We start from the raw sequence: 14,582 nt of genomic DNA on the forward strand, positions 1-14,582 counted from the left end.
ACAACAGTACCACTTATTGACTCCTGCTATAGCTGCACCCTGACAATCAATTCCTCTTGTTGACATTTTACAAAGTACTTTAATACTTTGTTAAGCTACTAGACAGAAAGCACCATAGCTGACTCTTGCTTTGTTCATGCCAAATCCAAAGGGTCTTAGCCCCACAGTGCTCTTGAATTGAGTTTTAATATGTAGTTGTTAACCTGGAGCAAATACATTCCACTTCTGTCATGAATATGCCATCTGAAATAATGTTAGGGCACAAGCACGTGGTAAGAACCCACCTTAAGAAGCCAGAAGCCAGAGGTTGCACTGGGCCTCTGGAGGCCACCTAGGACAGGCTACTGCCCAAAGTGGGGCCAGCCAGCCCAGATTGCTCAGGAACATGTCTAGTCAAACTCTGGGTACCTCTCTGGAAGGAGATCACATGCCTCTCTTGGCAACATCTTACAACATTTGACCACCTTCATGAGAGAAAGAAAGTCAGAAAGAGAGATAGAGACACTGAAAGAGAGAGAGAACAAGAAAGAGAAATAAATAAATCTCTGAATCTAAGCAGGACTTAGCAGGATGTGTCCCTTCCCTCTCAGCTTATCACTGTGCACCTCTGAGAAGAATCTGGCACATTTTTCCATGAGGGCAACAGCAGTAAGTTCTTCCTGCAGCTGCCTCCTTGAAGCAATACACCATTTTCCCAGCCCTCTGACCATCTCAGTGTGTCTGTCCAATATTAGCTGCCAAATGGGATTCTGCATCAGGCTACACAAGTATCCCTAACTCGCTTCTGGACTTAATGACCAGGACTAAACAGTCAAGGGTAGAGAGAACAGGTCAGGTACAGCACAATCATTTTTGATACATATTCAGCTTTTTGTAAATCATTGGCTAGGGAAAACCAGAAACAAAAATCAATGTATTCCATTAATTTTACTAGCTGCTAATGCACTGCTTTGCTTTTATTTCCTTTATCTGTTTTGCCTGCATTACTTTACATTTAGAGACCAAATTTCCACTTTTAGTCCAACAGCCATGCTGTTCAGCAGAAGGAGATCTTTTTGAAGCTCCTTGCTGTCAGCTTTGTAGTGGACTACTGCACAGGATTTTGCATCAGCAGCAAACTGTGCTGCTGCTTTTACTCAAGTCTCTTTCCAAGACCATTTCTGAGTATGCTAACTAGTGCAGGTCCCAGCATGAATCCCTGTGGGAGTACAATCTACTCTCCCACATTGTAAAAAATGACTATTTATTGCTACCTTGTTAACCCTTCTCTTTCAGGGAGTTACTAATTCACAGGAGAGGCTTCCTTCCTAGCCTGTGACAGCTAGTACTCTTCAGCAGCACTGCTGAGAGACGGTGCCAGAGGCTCTTTTGAAATCACTACAATGAATGTATCACCCTGGTTTATCAGTTTGTTGATTTTGTCAAAGAACTTCATAATTATGACAAAGCTCCTCTATCTACGAAATCCCATGTTGATTTTTCCACAGTCTGACGTATTTGTCTGTATGCTAAAGCCTCACCCCACCTCTCTGTCACTGGTGAGCTTGTATGACCTGAGACAGTCTTGCTGACTATTCCAACAAGAGGGCTCAGATGCTGAAAACGAACACTTATGTTCCTTAAATCTGAAATGACTGTCTCAAAAATTCTCACTCAGTTGTTTTCCAGCAATGAAGGTGCTTGCATTCCATAAATTCTTTCTTTGGTAATGTTCCCAAAACATCTCTGACCACTTTCACATGTACCTCCCAGCAAGCTAATTCTATTCCTAAAAGTGCAGCCCACATGATCAATTAAACAATTTCAGTGGATTGATTTCAGAGCTGAAGGAATAGAATTAATAACTCTATGATGGCTGTAGCACACCCTGTGGAAATCTGTGAACTTATAAATTAGTGTGGAAAACACTAATTTATAAATTCACAGATTGAGGATGAAACGAAATCCCCATCTCTCACAGGTGAATTTCAGGCTTTCTAATCACTGAACTACAGGAAAAGGACAGGATGGCTTCTCCCAGCCTTGAATATGCACATTCTGCATAAAAGATGTCTAGCAAAAAAAGTTCACTGACATCAAATCCAAGTGGAGCAAGCAGCTCCTTCCAACTCTGTTATTTTGAAGATTTTGAGGGACACACTTTTAAGTTTTGCATCTGTACTTGCCTGCCTGCTCTGCCTCTGCTCTGAAACACTGAAATGCTTGCTGTGTTGGCAGAATGGAGTGTTTGTCAGTGTCCTGGTTATGAACTTGCAGTGTGGACTTGACTGAACATTCCAGAATTAGCACTGTCATGGCTGAGACAAAGGTGCACAGTCCACCCACAAGTTTTCCTATAGCAGTTGTAATACTGGCTCATGGAGCAAAACTGACACAAGCCCAGCATTTGCCAAGATTATTCAGCACTAGTCCTCAGTCGCTGTGACTTCAGCCACATAGATGTCATTTCACAGTGAAAAGTTTAGCCAGCATCTTTTTCAGAGTGGATCCCAAGTGATCCTGTTTGTGCACTTGCTTCCCTCACATACCACATAGGAAACCTGGAGAACAGAGAACCAGATGCAATTGAATTCACCCAGTACCAAGGTTATTCAATGTTCACTGCCACAAATCTGAGCTGTGCAGTACCAAGACCTGCTGCAGACTTAACCCACATTTCCTTGTAAGCAAAATGAAAGTCTATTGCTTCTCTTGCCAAAGAAGCACAGACATAATTCCACTAATGATAATGAAGTATCAACTAGCACAATGACAAATGCCCTAAGAATATCTGAAGTATTTACTCACTAAATGAATAAGGCAAAGGGCACTTGCTGCATGCAGAGATTTAAAATAACCAGCTGTTTCCTCCTGTGAGAGGCCTCTATTCTGTCCCCCAAAAGGCACAGAATAGAAAAATGCTGTATGATAGGCAACCTAATTCTATCATACTTGGTGCCCACAAGGAAGTCAAAAACACAGCTGCACAAGTTGCCTATTTGTAAAAGTCTGCCATTGTGATGGTGTTCTTTGGACACTGTTTTGTACATAGCACATAGTTCTGAGGCCCTTAATTAGATTTATATCCCACTTGTTTATTGCAGGCGTAATAACCTGGAAACAGACGTGTGTACATTCAACAAACTGATTGTTCTCCAGGGAAACAATCACCAAGAAGTTACAGGAACTGCATATGACAGTCTTTTTTAGGAAAATGAAACCAGTTCAATTTGGTTACACTGAACATTACCTAGTGAGAAGAACTGAATTAGTGTATATACCCGTGAGGCCCAAAAAGCAGCTTCACTTGCAATGATGTTTTTCAGGCTCTCAATATTCAGATGATAAAGGACCAAACATCTAGCATCTCTAAGAATAAACTAATTAATACCTCAGACAGCAAGCTCAGACTAGGTATTTTAGAGGAGATACCTAAGTTTAAAATTACATTTTTGCAACTCATTGTATTATCTTTAAAAGTTTACTGACCAACTGTCACAACCACCCTGTCCTTCATAGAATATTACTTAGAACACATGGATCCTTTAACCTTATCAGTGGTTTATTTGTACAAGGACAAGACAATTTATAAAACTGAGGAAAACCAAACTACAATACAAACAGTCATCTGGAGAATTCCTGAATGACCAGGTCTGCTCCACTTTTCCCTGTGAGAGCAGAAAGTTTGTCATATTCCAGCAGTCATTTCAGGAAAAAAATCACTATGGGAATTAGAATGTCCAACTGCAAGACACCTTTATTTACCATTGGATTTATACTTTCTTTTCACTTTTAAGTGAAATCACAACTAATGACAATACTCAATGAAGCAGTAAACTACTAGTTTTAACTAGCTCAACCTTGCACTTCTTCTGAAAAAAAACACCCCAAATATTAACTGTACTCTAGAGGTGTGCTTTCATAAGAAGGACAGGATCTGGCTATAAGTAGCTGCTGTATGGCCCTTACTGTATGCAGGGGGTTTGTTTGGTTGTGAAAACAAAAACTTCTTGATGTGATATACAAAGGGTTATTCTACCTAACGTGCCACACATGAGGGGACACAGAATGTGATGTGACTGGAGTTATTCTGTTCAGCTAGCACATTAAGTCCAACTTTCTCCCTTTGTAAATTTGTTTTCCAGCTTCTGAAATGCTTTCATAGTCTGAATGTGTGGGTTTTAATTTTTAAAAAGAAGGGTTTGTTTGTGTCAAATGGATTTTGGAAAGTGTGTGTCAGAATACAATTACTGTAGGTAGCAGAGAAAGTGCACAAGCTTCTGCACTGCATTTCAACCAGAAACATGCTTTCACAGCAGCCATAAACCAGGAAAGAGTGTTTATAGTACAGCCCTCACCTATAGCTGTGTTAGGCAGTGCCTACAGGAATATCAAAGGCCTTCTGTATTACAAAACAGAGCAACTGCAAACTTCTGTGATTTGTCATGAGGCTGTTGCTATGATTTTATTTTTAAGACAAACTGTATACTCTCCTATGTTTACTGCAAGATAGAAGTTATAGTTGAAACATTAAGGATCTGAGTCCATATTCATCTCCAAAAACACATCCAGGCTTTGTGCTGGTGTAGACATCTCATACTGGTCAGACAAGACTTCACTGAGGATAAGACAAACTACACATGAAATGCAAAAAGTTCCAAAGTTCTTGGAAAAAAGATATATAAGTCTCCACTTCATGGCTTTGAGAAGTTTGTTGCCATGAATCTCTGAACAGCATGTGAAACTGCAGAAACAGTATGCAGAATCTGGCATTCCATTCCCCAAGAGCCCTCTCTTTGTCAGGTCCAGATATTAAGAAAGAATACAAGATAAATAGGAAAACACTATTTTAATCAGATAAATCACAGACTCAATTAGGTTGGAAAAGACCCCTAAGATCACGGAGCCCAACCTGTAGCCAATCACTACCATGTCAACTAGACCATAGCACAAAGAGCAGCTGCTTCTTGAACACCTCCAGCATTGGTGACTCCACCACCTTCCCTGGCTGGCCCATTCCAATGGTTAGCAACACTTCCCATGAAAAAATTCTTCCTGATGTCCAACCTGAACCTCCCCTGGTGGAGCTTGAGGCCATTTCCTCTTGTCCTGCTGCCAGCTGCATGGGAAAAGAGGATGACCCCCACCTTACTACAGCCTCTTTTCAGGTAGTTGTGGAGAACAAGAAGGTCTCTCCTGAGTCCCCTTTTTTCCAGGCTAAACAACCTCAGCTCCCTCAGCTGCCCCTCATGTGACTTACCCTCTGGACCATTGCCCTTCTCTGGACACACTCCAGCACCTCAATGCCTTTCTTGCAGTCAGGGGCCCAGAACAGGCACAGGACTCAAGGCAAGGCCTCACCAGTGCAGGGGAAAAAATCTGTTGTTAACATGTATGTGACTGGACTGTGGTCCTGCTTACAGAATTGAATACTGCCTAAATAGACACAGGCCAAGGGCAAAAGCACTTGATCTGCAGAGTCCAAATTTCATTATAAAAGGCACCAAAACATGTCAGGTATCATCTTGTAAGAATTCAGGATCTGGAACAAGAGTGGTCTCACTGAATCAACACTGAAATACATTAGGGCAGTGCAATAAGAACTTCTGGAAATACAATCTATCTTATATCTGATGCAGTTCAAATTTATTTCCTCTTAAAAAACTAAGAATCTTTCAAAAATACTTATATAACCTAATTTTAAAATTCTGTTGCCTCAGAAAAGCCATGCATTTAGCATACCCTGTAGTGGCTGTATAATACCATATAAATAAATGCTGAAGCAAACAATTTGAAAAGTTTAGTTACCAAATAATGATGTTACAAATTTTACCTACAGATGAAGTATTTATGGAAAAGCTTTAAAGATGGTAGAAGCACCTAATTATTAAAAAGAGAGAATGTGAACTATAGTGAAACAACACAGAAGGCTTTTGACTTCAAAGCTGACATAAAGAAAGTTTAGCAAGATCTAATAGAAATGAAGATGTCATCAAAGGATTAAAGCAATAAAAAGTCATAATTTAAAAAAGTCTGGAAGCAGCTATGTAATCTTTGAAAGACTTGTAACTGATGCAGCATCTGGACAGAGCTGCAATAATCTCATTTTGGGATGATAGAAATTATTCTAGATAGCAGCAGCAACAAAATGTCATGGATCCAAAACATCTATGTAGTGAGAATGAGAAGGAGCAACAACAGAACAAAAATTCCCACCACAAATGCAACAAGGAGCAAGAAAATGCCCTGGAGAAAGATCTAGAACAGCCACAAAGTGCAGCTCCAGTACTGAAATACTGAATTGCTCTGTCAGTAAATCTGAGTGAGCTAGGTAAAGTAACACTCAGGTAAACAGTAAGGATGACCAATTTCACACATGAACAAACACAGCACCTCACCTTTGATGAACATGTTGAACTTGACTGTCAAAGAGACACTGTGCTATCCTAATTTAATACAAATCCTGACATAATTTAAGTGCAGCAATTTAAATGAACTGGTGAAGGTGTGGTGAAGGCTAGAGGGAGGAGAAAATAAATAAAATGACCCAGAAGAAGAGACACGTCAAAACTTTGTTCCTTGCTCATCCAGACACTGCTGAAAAGACTAGGGATTAAATGGCAAGGCACAATACTTAGTTGAATGTGCACTCACAGATGGGGATCAACAAGTGCATCTGAACAGACTTTAAGGCAAGTCCTGTGACCTGAAGGCCACAAGGAATCCTGCAGATGTTTAAGAACAGCCTATTGCTTTGTAGCCCATTGTATATTGTGTTCATGGCATACGAGCACATACTGTATGTTAGATGACAGTGTTTGCTACTTCACCATTTGACTTCACCAAATGACTTCACCATTTACATGACTCAGATATAGGAAAATCCCATTTGCTCTGCTTTATCCATCTAGTCCTCTGGGCCCTGACTCACATGCACAGGAGCCAACAGCTGCAGTGGTACAAATGCTAAACCACAGTTGTGCTCTCTCCACCCTTTTCCTTCTAAGTATTATATATACTGTATCACCTTTCTAGCATGTCCATCTGAAGGAAACTTCTGCATGGACTTCAGCTTTTTCAGCTCTCACACAACCTACAGATTAAATGAATCTTAGGATGGTGGAGTACTATGATCCATTTACTTTCAACATTTCCTCTACAAAGCAGTAACTGTCCAAGGAAGGGAAGAAAGTGAGCAACTGTGAGAGCAACATTTTCTATTCTCCTTATCATGAGCTGACTGAAACAGAGTCAAAAGTGGAGGTGCACAACTCCTGAGAAAGTCAGAGACATAGACAGAACTGTTCTGTGAAGCAACTTGGAGCAAGTCATTGCTTGGTGAAGAGTTCAAAAGTTCGATTTACGGCCAAAGGAGGTGGATAGCAAGAAGAGACAAAGCTGAATTTTATGCGGGCTGCTGACTGCTCTGACTGTGAGCAGTGTCTTTCCGTGTATGTTGGGACAAAACCTACACATTCAAGATTCATTGTAGATAATACTGTCTTCTGGTCCAAGATCTGTCACACGCATCGGGCTGTAAAGAGGGAACAGACACGGTGACACGGAGGTAGCGAGAGCACGAACAAACGTGTGGGTGTTTCTGCAGTGGCTGACAGGAGTGTTAAGCGTTTCCACAAACCTGCACAGGTGTGGCACCTCCGCTGGTTCCTGTTTCCCGCATCAATCGTGCCGTATCTTTGTTTTTGATGTGCACAGCGCCAGCCTTTGCGTTCAGTCGCATGCAGCGCAACCTTACTAACACAGCCCGACTCCGACGGCTGCAGGTGAGGAGCCACCGCGGCAGCGCCTAAAGTAACAGCGTGACACCGAGTGCTACAACAGTCAGGGCAAACCGAGCCAACTCTTCCCAGAGCTCTGCGTGCAATTACAGCTTTAATGTTTTTTTTTTTAAACCTGAGGAACCAGTAAGACACGCTTCGCGGCCGCCTCCCTCCGCCGGCCCCCGCGCCGCTCCCGGCGCAGCCCCGCGGCTGCCCCGCCGCCCAGGCGGTGCCGGTGCCGGTGCCACTGCCGGTGCCGGTGCTGGTGCCAGGATCGCCGCCCCGCCCGCCCCGCGGCTCCCCGGGCGCTGCCCCGGAAGGCGATCGTGCCGCGCTCCGGAAGCGGAGCCGGGCAGGGTCCGGCCCAGAGCGCGGCCCTGTCGCTGCCGCGGTCGGAGGCGCAGCCGTGCCCCGGCCCGACGCGGGGCCGCCGTCTCGCCCGTCACAGGCGGCCCGGCGCGGCGGCCAGCGCGGGGCTCATGGCCCAGGTGGGTGCTGCTCCTCGCCCCTTCCCCGGCTCTTCCAGCGGGGTGCCCGGCCGGCTCCGCTGCCGCCCCCTCCCAGTGGAGCCCCGGGGCCCCGGAGCAGCCCCTTGTGTGGGCTGCTCCCGCGGGAGCCGGGCTGGGACGTGCCCCGCGGTAGGACCCGCTTCTCCTTCCCCGTGGGTCCGGGCGCGGGAGCTCGGTGGCGGCTGGGCCCCCACGGGCACGGGGGGCTCCGGCCCGGGGCTGTGTCTGGGCGGGGAAGGCCGGGCACGGAGGGGGATCGCTGCCTTGCTCTGGGGCTGGGGCGGGAGCGGGGGTGGACGAGCCGAGTGCGAGTTTAGAAACAAAAGACGAGGCGATAAATTTGTCCCTGCTGTGGCTGTCTGGAGGCAGGTCTGGCGCGGGGAGCGGTCCCGGCTGCCTGACCGCCTCCTCGGTGCTTGGCGTGTCTGATGCTTGTGTCTCTTCTGGTGTCACCTGTCAAGCCCTCGCACCTTCCTCTAGGTCAGCTGTGTCCGTCACATGCCCGCCAAGATAAGTACGTTTGCTATTCCCCGTCTCTGAGCAAACCCGGGGGGCGTTCGAGGTGCGAGCCCCGAGATTAACGGAGAGCTCTGTCGGGTCAGGGCTTGGGACCGCAGACAGGGCAGGGGGATCCTGCCGGCTCTTGGGAGGGGTGCTGTGCATATGAATGAAAGCGATACCGAGCTCACTTCCTCGGCATTTTAAACTGCCCTTCCTCTGACATATAGCTACCTGTAAATGTAGCAAGGATGGATCTGAAGACACACTGAAGTCAAAAGGTGTCTCAGCGCTGATTTGGCTTGAGTGCTTATCTAAACTTGGAATTTTGCAAGAAAAAAATATATTTTTTCGTCTTCCTGGTCACTGCATCTTGCTCAAAGTCATTGCATAAGATGTGATAATCACAATTAGAAATCACTAGGGATGTTGTTGGATTGTGAGTTGAAAGTAATGCTGTTATTGCAATGGAGAAATGGTGTAGAAATCAAGATAGATTTTAGTAAGTTTTTTGAAAAAATTGCCAACTGTGGTTTGATGCTAATATTTTTAACAAGCATTTTATTGGTGACTTTTAAATATTCCTGGATTTTTTTTAACTTTAAGGCCTAGTGACAAAGTGATGTTTATGTAATGAGCAAAACGAGTTTTCTGAGTAAATCTTAGATGGTGTTAACATTAGCGGTAATTCTGTATCATGAACCTGTCCTTTAATCTATTCTGCTAATTCTACAGTGTATTTGTATATAGAAAAATGAAAAATTAATTTTTAAATATTTATTGCTCTGTTAAAAGTGGCTTGGTATTAAGATATACAGGTTCAGATCCAATAAGCATTCTGGTTTTTTGTTGAAATCAGCAGAACTGCCAGGGAAATCCATTGTCTGTTTTCCTTGGTTAGCAAGTGCATTTGAACAGCACACCTGTCTATGCCTGCTTGAAAGGAAACCTGCATCAGTATAAGTCACCAGTTCAGGTCCAACTGCTAGCTCCACACTGAAGGGAACAAAATTAAGAACCTTATTCCTTGACAGAGAGTCCCTGAGTTTATTTACTTCCATGTCAAGAATGCTTTGAAAATGCTTGTTGAAACAGTGTCCCAGCAGTTGTATGAATATATGGTTAAATAACTTTTCAGGCTTTTGCTCACTTTCCAGTTCAGTGTCTTCTCTCAAGTGTTGGTGGTGAATTGTGGTAAAAATGAACTGTTCTTACTTCTCTAAAATTTTTATAGGCAGAGTACTTTGGAACACTTTTTTGTCATACAAGAAATTTCTGTTAAGGAGAAGATCAGTTGTCTTATAAAATGCTACTGTAGTCTGTGGAAGAATCTAGCTTTATAAGAGAGTTTCATTAACTGGGAAAATATAATGTATGCCAGTTGGGAAGACTGGTTTTCAGGAAAAAGCGTCTGATTCTGCACTTCAGTTCTTAAGCTGTAATGTTGCTAGGTCTTATCTCTTGAATTGATATGATTATATTTCTTTTCTTTGTTAACTGGATGAACGTAAACGTACATTCACTTTGCATGGAAATAGTTCTCTGCTAAATTTAACAATTCAGTTATAAATCCCATTGTTTATAAATGAAAAAGATTGTTGCTAACAGTCTGTATTCCTACTTACATTCAAAAATTAGCCTGAAAGTAACTACATCCATGTTTATTAGGTGTCTGATTATGAGCTCATTGAAATTGATTTTGTTCATTTCTGTGATCACTGGGACTTGTAGTTTAAGCAAAACAACTTTTTGAATAATGGATGAAATTCACTCCTGAGTGGAGAGGTTTGTTAGATGACTTAAATCACCAGAACCATTTAAATTCCTTGTAAGTACTAAACTGTGGTTAAGATAATACTTAACATGACTGCAGTTGTTTTATTCCATGTATGTTCTTCTTATGCAAATATCTGAGGTCACTTAATCAGTGATGTTTAAAACAATTATCTGGTAAAAATATAATTAAGTTAGAGAAACGAATGCTCCCTCTTTGTTGTATTGAATATGAAGGGTAAAAGTGGTTAATGCAGTGAGCTGGCCTCACTTCTTGCTTCTTGTGCCCAAGTAGACTATGGCTGCTTAGGCTCCTGCAAAGGTTGGAATAAGGTTTAATCATTGGAAAAAATTGATTAAAATAGTCCCATTCAGCTGTGCAGGCAAGTTGAAATTTAAAATGTGTTGGTGTCTGAGTGTTTCCACAGCATCCCAAGCTGATAAAAATTGGACCTCCCACCTTCCCAGCTCCTTCCTTCTCTTCCTTCCTTGTGCTGGTAAGGATTGCACTGGGAACTGGTTCATGAACCTGTACTGGCTAAAAATTCGCAACTTTTTGTTTTTTCTTGGTAGAATTATTTTTCAGTTGACTTGGCTCCCTGAACCAGCTCACCCAGCAGTTGCACAGCTGTCAGTGGCTGTGTGAGCAGAGGAGTGGGATCCCAGAGAGGAAGGGCAGGAGCAGCACACCACAGGCCTGGAGCTGTGAGGCTGGTGCAGACAGATCTGTTGGTGTTGCGGGACTCCAGCCTTCGACCTACTGCTGCTGCTTTGCACTGGCATACAGCTGGCACAGACCAGCTCCACCATTGAAAAACATGGTCCTGTTTGCTTCCACCCTGCTCTGCTGCTTCCTCCTTGGTGCAGGAAATACTTGTATGGTTATGTGGTGAGCTGGGCTGAGGATTGAGCTAACCTGGGGGAGGGACAGGCAGGGAAGGGTTCGCTTGGAGCTGGATCAGTTTACTGCACAAACATTTGTGCTGGCGCAGAGATGGGGATGGAAGCAAGCAGTAAGGGGAGCAGGGTGTGTCTGTTTCTTTTGGTGACAGTGACACATGATGCCAGTTTAAAGTATATTTGATACTGGCCTAATTCTGTGAAGTTAAGATGGTACAGCATTAAGGGTTTCAAGACATCATTTGGATATGGTTCATGGGAATATTTACATCTAAGACCCCTTAAATCAGGGTAGTGTGTGTCTGATTTCATTCTGTGCTTTGAAGGAATCTGGCCTTTTATATAGTAACCAATTAAAAAAATTGTTTGGTACCTATTGTTTCATACAACTGGTGCTCATCAAATTACTGCACAAATGAATTGCTTTGGCATGTATATTGGATTTTTAAATTTAAAAGAGTTAAATAAGGAAAGTTAGTGATCAGTGTCCACTAAGAAAATGGCAGTGTATTTTGCAGTAACGAGTAGCTAAAGAGACAGAATAAATCTATGAAAATTATGAGGCTGATGTAAGGTAGAAATTATAACTTCACACAGTTTCTGGGGAGGCAGTCTGTGACTTCTCTTCCTAAGTAACTGTAATGGTTAGTGGTTTTCAAAATCTGTCTTATTCAGCCTATCATAGAGCTTGTAGTTAAATGTTTCAGGATATGGATAGGCATTGATTTTTATCTTTTTTCTTCTCCCCTAATATCTCTGAAAATTGTAGATAGAGTGTCCCCCATCCATTTGTCTCCTCCTCTGTGCCGTAGTTTACCAGGTGTAATAATCCTTTCCACCCGAGAAGCCATGTGCAGTGTTACATGCTTTAGGCATAATCAGCCATTAAATGGACAGTATTAGCTCAGCCTACCTTTGCTGGTCAGTTACCTTGATTAATTTTTCCCAAAGTGGATAAGTGTGCTCTTACATGATTCACTCTGTTGCAAGTCTGTATGGGTGGTAGTCTCTCTTTGTTCAGTGGTGATGAGTAACTGAGCAGTAGCTACTGCTGGAAGAGATGACCTATCTGCAGCTCCTAAGTAATGTTTTCTGTAAAAATGTAATGGGTTTTATTTTTGTCTGCTACTGTTTTTTCATCAAAAGGATTTGAGGAACTGTTGGCTGAAAACTGCTGTTCAGAGATGTGTAATTTCATGTAGAGCATGGAAATGGTATTTTGGTTGTGTATGAGTTGTAGAACAGCAGTTGTAATAGACTTTCAGTTTTCTCTTCTTAAACATCATCTTTTGTTGTTGGCCCTTCTGTGTAATCACTGCTAGATGTGATGATTTTTTTTAAACTTGAACTGGTGATAAACAGGTGTGTGGTGCTTTCTCATATAAATATGTGTGCATACAAATGTCTGAGGATGTATGTCATGTATTCTCCAACTACAGGGTACTTTTCAAAGCTTCATCTTCACTGTATCTGGCAGGGTGGCAACAATCATGATGGTGAATTTAGTTCACTCTTTATTGAGTCCCCTCTTCCTGCAACTATGGGATTCTCCACAATTTGGTTTTCCCCTCAAGCTTCAAATGACAACAGAAATAATTACCTCTTGGCTTAAATAAAAAGAACTAATAACTTATTTCTGATGTTTATACAATAAAAATTCATGATTATTGCATGCTTGGGACTGACTATATGCATTCTTTTCTAATTAGTGGAAATGGCATTGTGATTCCCTCTCATGTCTTAGAGTACTTTAATTTCATGTTTTATTTTGTTCTTTTCCTAAAATGCTTTTATGTCCATATGCGGGGTAGTGAGATGAGAAGCTCCTTGTCACAGGAGTGATATGCAATCTGTCACTGACTTCTCAGGCAGTCTGGGGTAATCCCTGAACTTTTTGCTTGAATCTCAGTCAACAAAGTAATACTAGTATCTGTGTTAGGCAGTGTGTTCCTCTCAGACACTTCAAATGTAAAATCATTGTGTGGCATGGCATTGCAATCATATCTGACTATGCTGGATGGCCTTTGTTTACTTCAGCTTCTAGAATCAGCCCAGTTACTAGACCTGCTGTTTCTTCTCACAGAACTGGGGATTTTTTTTGTTTATTTTTGTTATTGTTTGGTTTTGTGTTTTTTTGTGTTTTTTTTGTTTTTTTTTAATAGATGTTTAAGTCCTGTTTCGGCTGTAGATAGAAACACCTCTGTGTTGGTACATTTTTGGACCAGGATTTTAAAAAATACCCCAAAAGTAGGTTTTAAGCTTATCCTTTCCTTTCCTTTATTTATGATAAATGTGTATCTTATAGAAAAGATGCTCAAGCATATCTTGCTATTCACCTTTTTCTTGTACGTATGTTTGTTACTTTTTGATTGCAAAAAATCTCATTCACAAATAACCGTATTGTGTGTGCTTGTAGCAAATGTAAAATGCTCTATGGGCAGTTGGCATATCTGAGACAGTGATAGTTTTCCTGTGTGTATGCCCAAGTCAGGATACACTAGAGCCCCATGTTGTCAGTCTGAAGAACTGACTCTTTTCCTTGGCTTTTCTTTGTAGTGATTTTGTTCCTGGCAGGGTTGAGGTGCTGCTGCTGTCATTCTCACAGTGGTGATGGTTACTGCAAACCCCTGATCTAAACTGGGCGCTGCTGACTCAATGGTCAAAAGTTGCTTTAATTTCCTGCCTTTCGAAGGGTAAAATAAACTCTCCATCCCATATACCCGGATTCCTGTGTTTTTAATGCAGGATACAGATCTTTGATCTCTCATGAGAACTGCAGTTTAAAATAGGGTGTTGATATTTTCACTGTTCTCCTGTAACTACTGCCAGAGAAGTTAAACTGCATACTGGTTTGTATCTGCTGGGATTGCACATCTTGACACAGGTGAAGCATTTGTCTTTCATGAAGGTTTTCTTCAATGCTTTGCACAGAGATATTACCTTCTTGTGTGATAGTATGACTGACGGCTGGCACAATATGCAGGTGGGGACATTTCATCCTTACCGTTATTTATTGGGCAAATGTGATTGTAGTAATACTGCTTGCTGAGATTCATAAAATATCATGATTTGAAAGAGACCAAATTGTGTGGACATTGGAAAGATATTAATCAGCACAATACTAGACAAATTTCTGAGATGA

The 14,582-nt window shown here is 42.3% G+C and overlaps 1 protein-coding gene across 1 annotated transcript in view; it reads left to right on the forward strand.

Annotated features, from left to right (window-relative positions):
* The first annotated feature begins 8,138 nt into the window (after positions 1 to 8,138).
* The window catches only part of FRS2 (fibroblast growth factor receptor substrate 2), a 51,888-nt gene continuing 45,444 nt past the window's right edge, over positions 8,139 to 14,582 (forward strand). The window contains exon 1 of the mRNA XM_036401725.2: positions 8,139 to 8,248. The gene's annotated coding sequence lies outside the window, so the exon portion shown is untranslated. The remainder of the gene's footprint in view (positions 8,249 to 14,582) is intronic.

This window comes from Molothrus ater, chromosome 5, assembly GCF_012460135.2.
Source record: "Molothrus ater isolate BHLD 08-10-18 breed brown headed cowbird chromosome 5, BPBGC_Mater_1.1, whole genome shotgun sequence".
Taxonomy (NCBI): Eukaryota; Metazoa; Chordata; class Aves; order Passeriformes; family Icteridae; genus Molothrus; species Molothrus ater.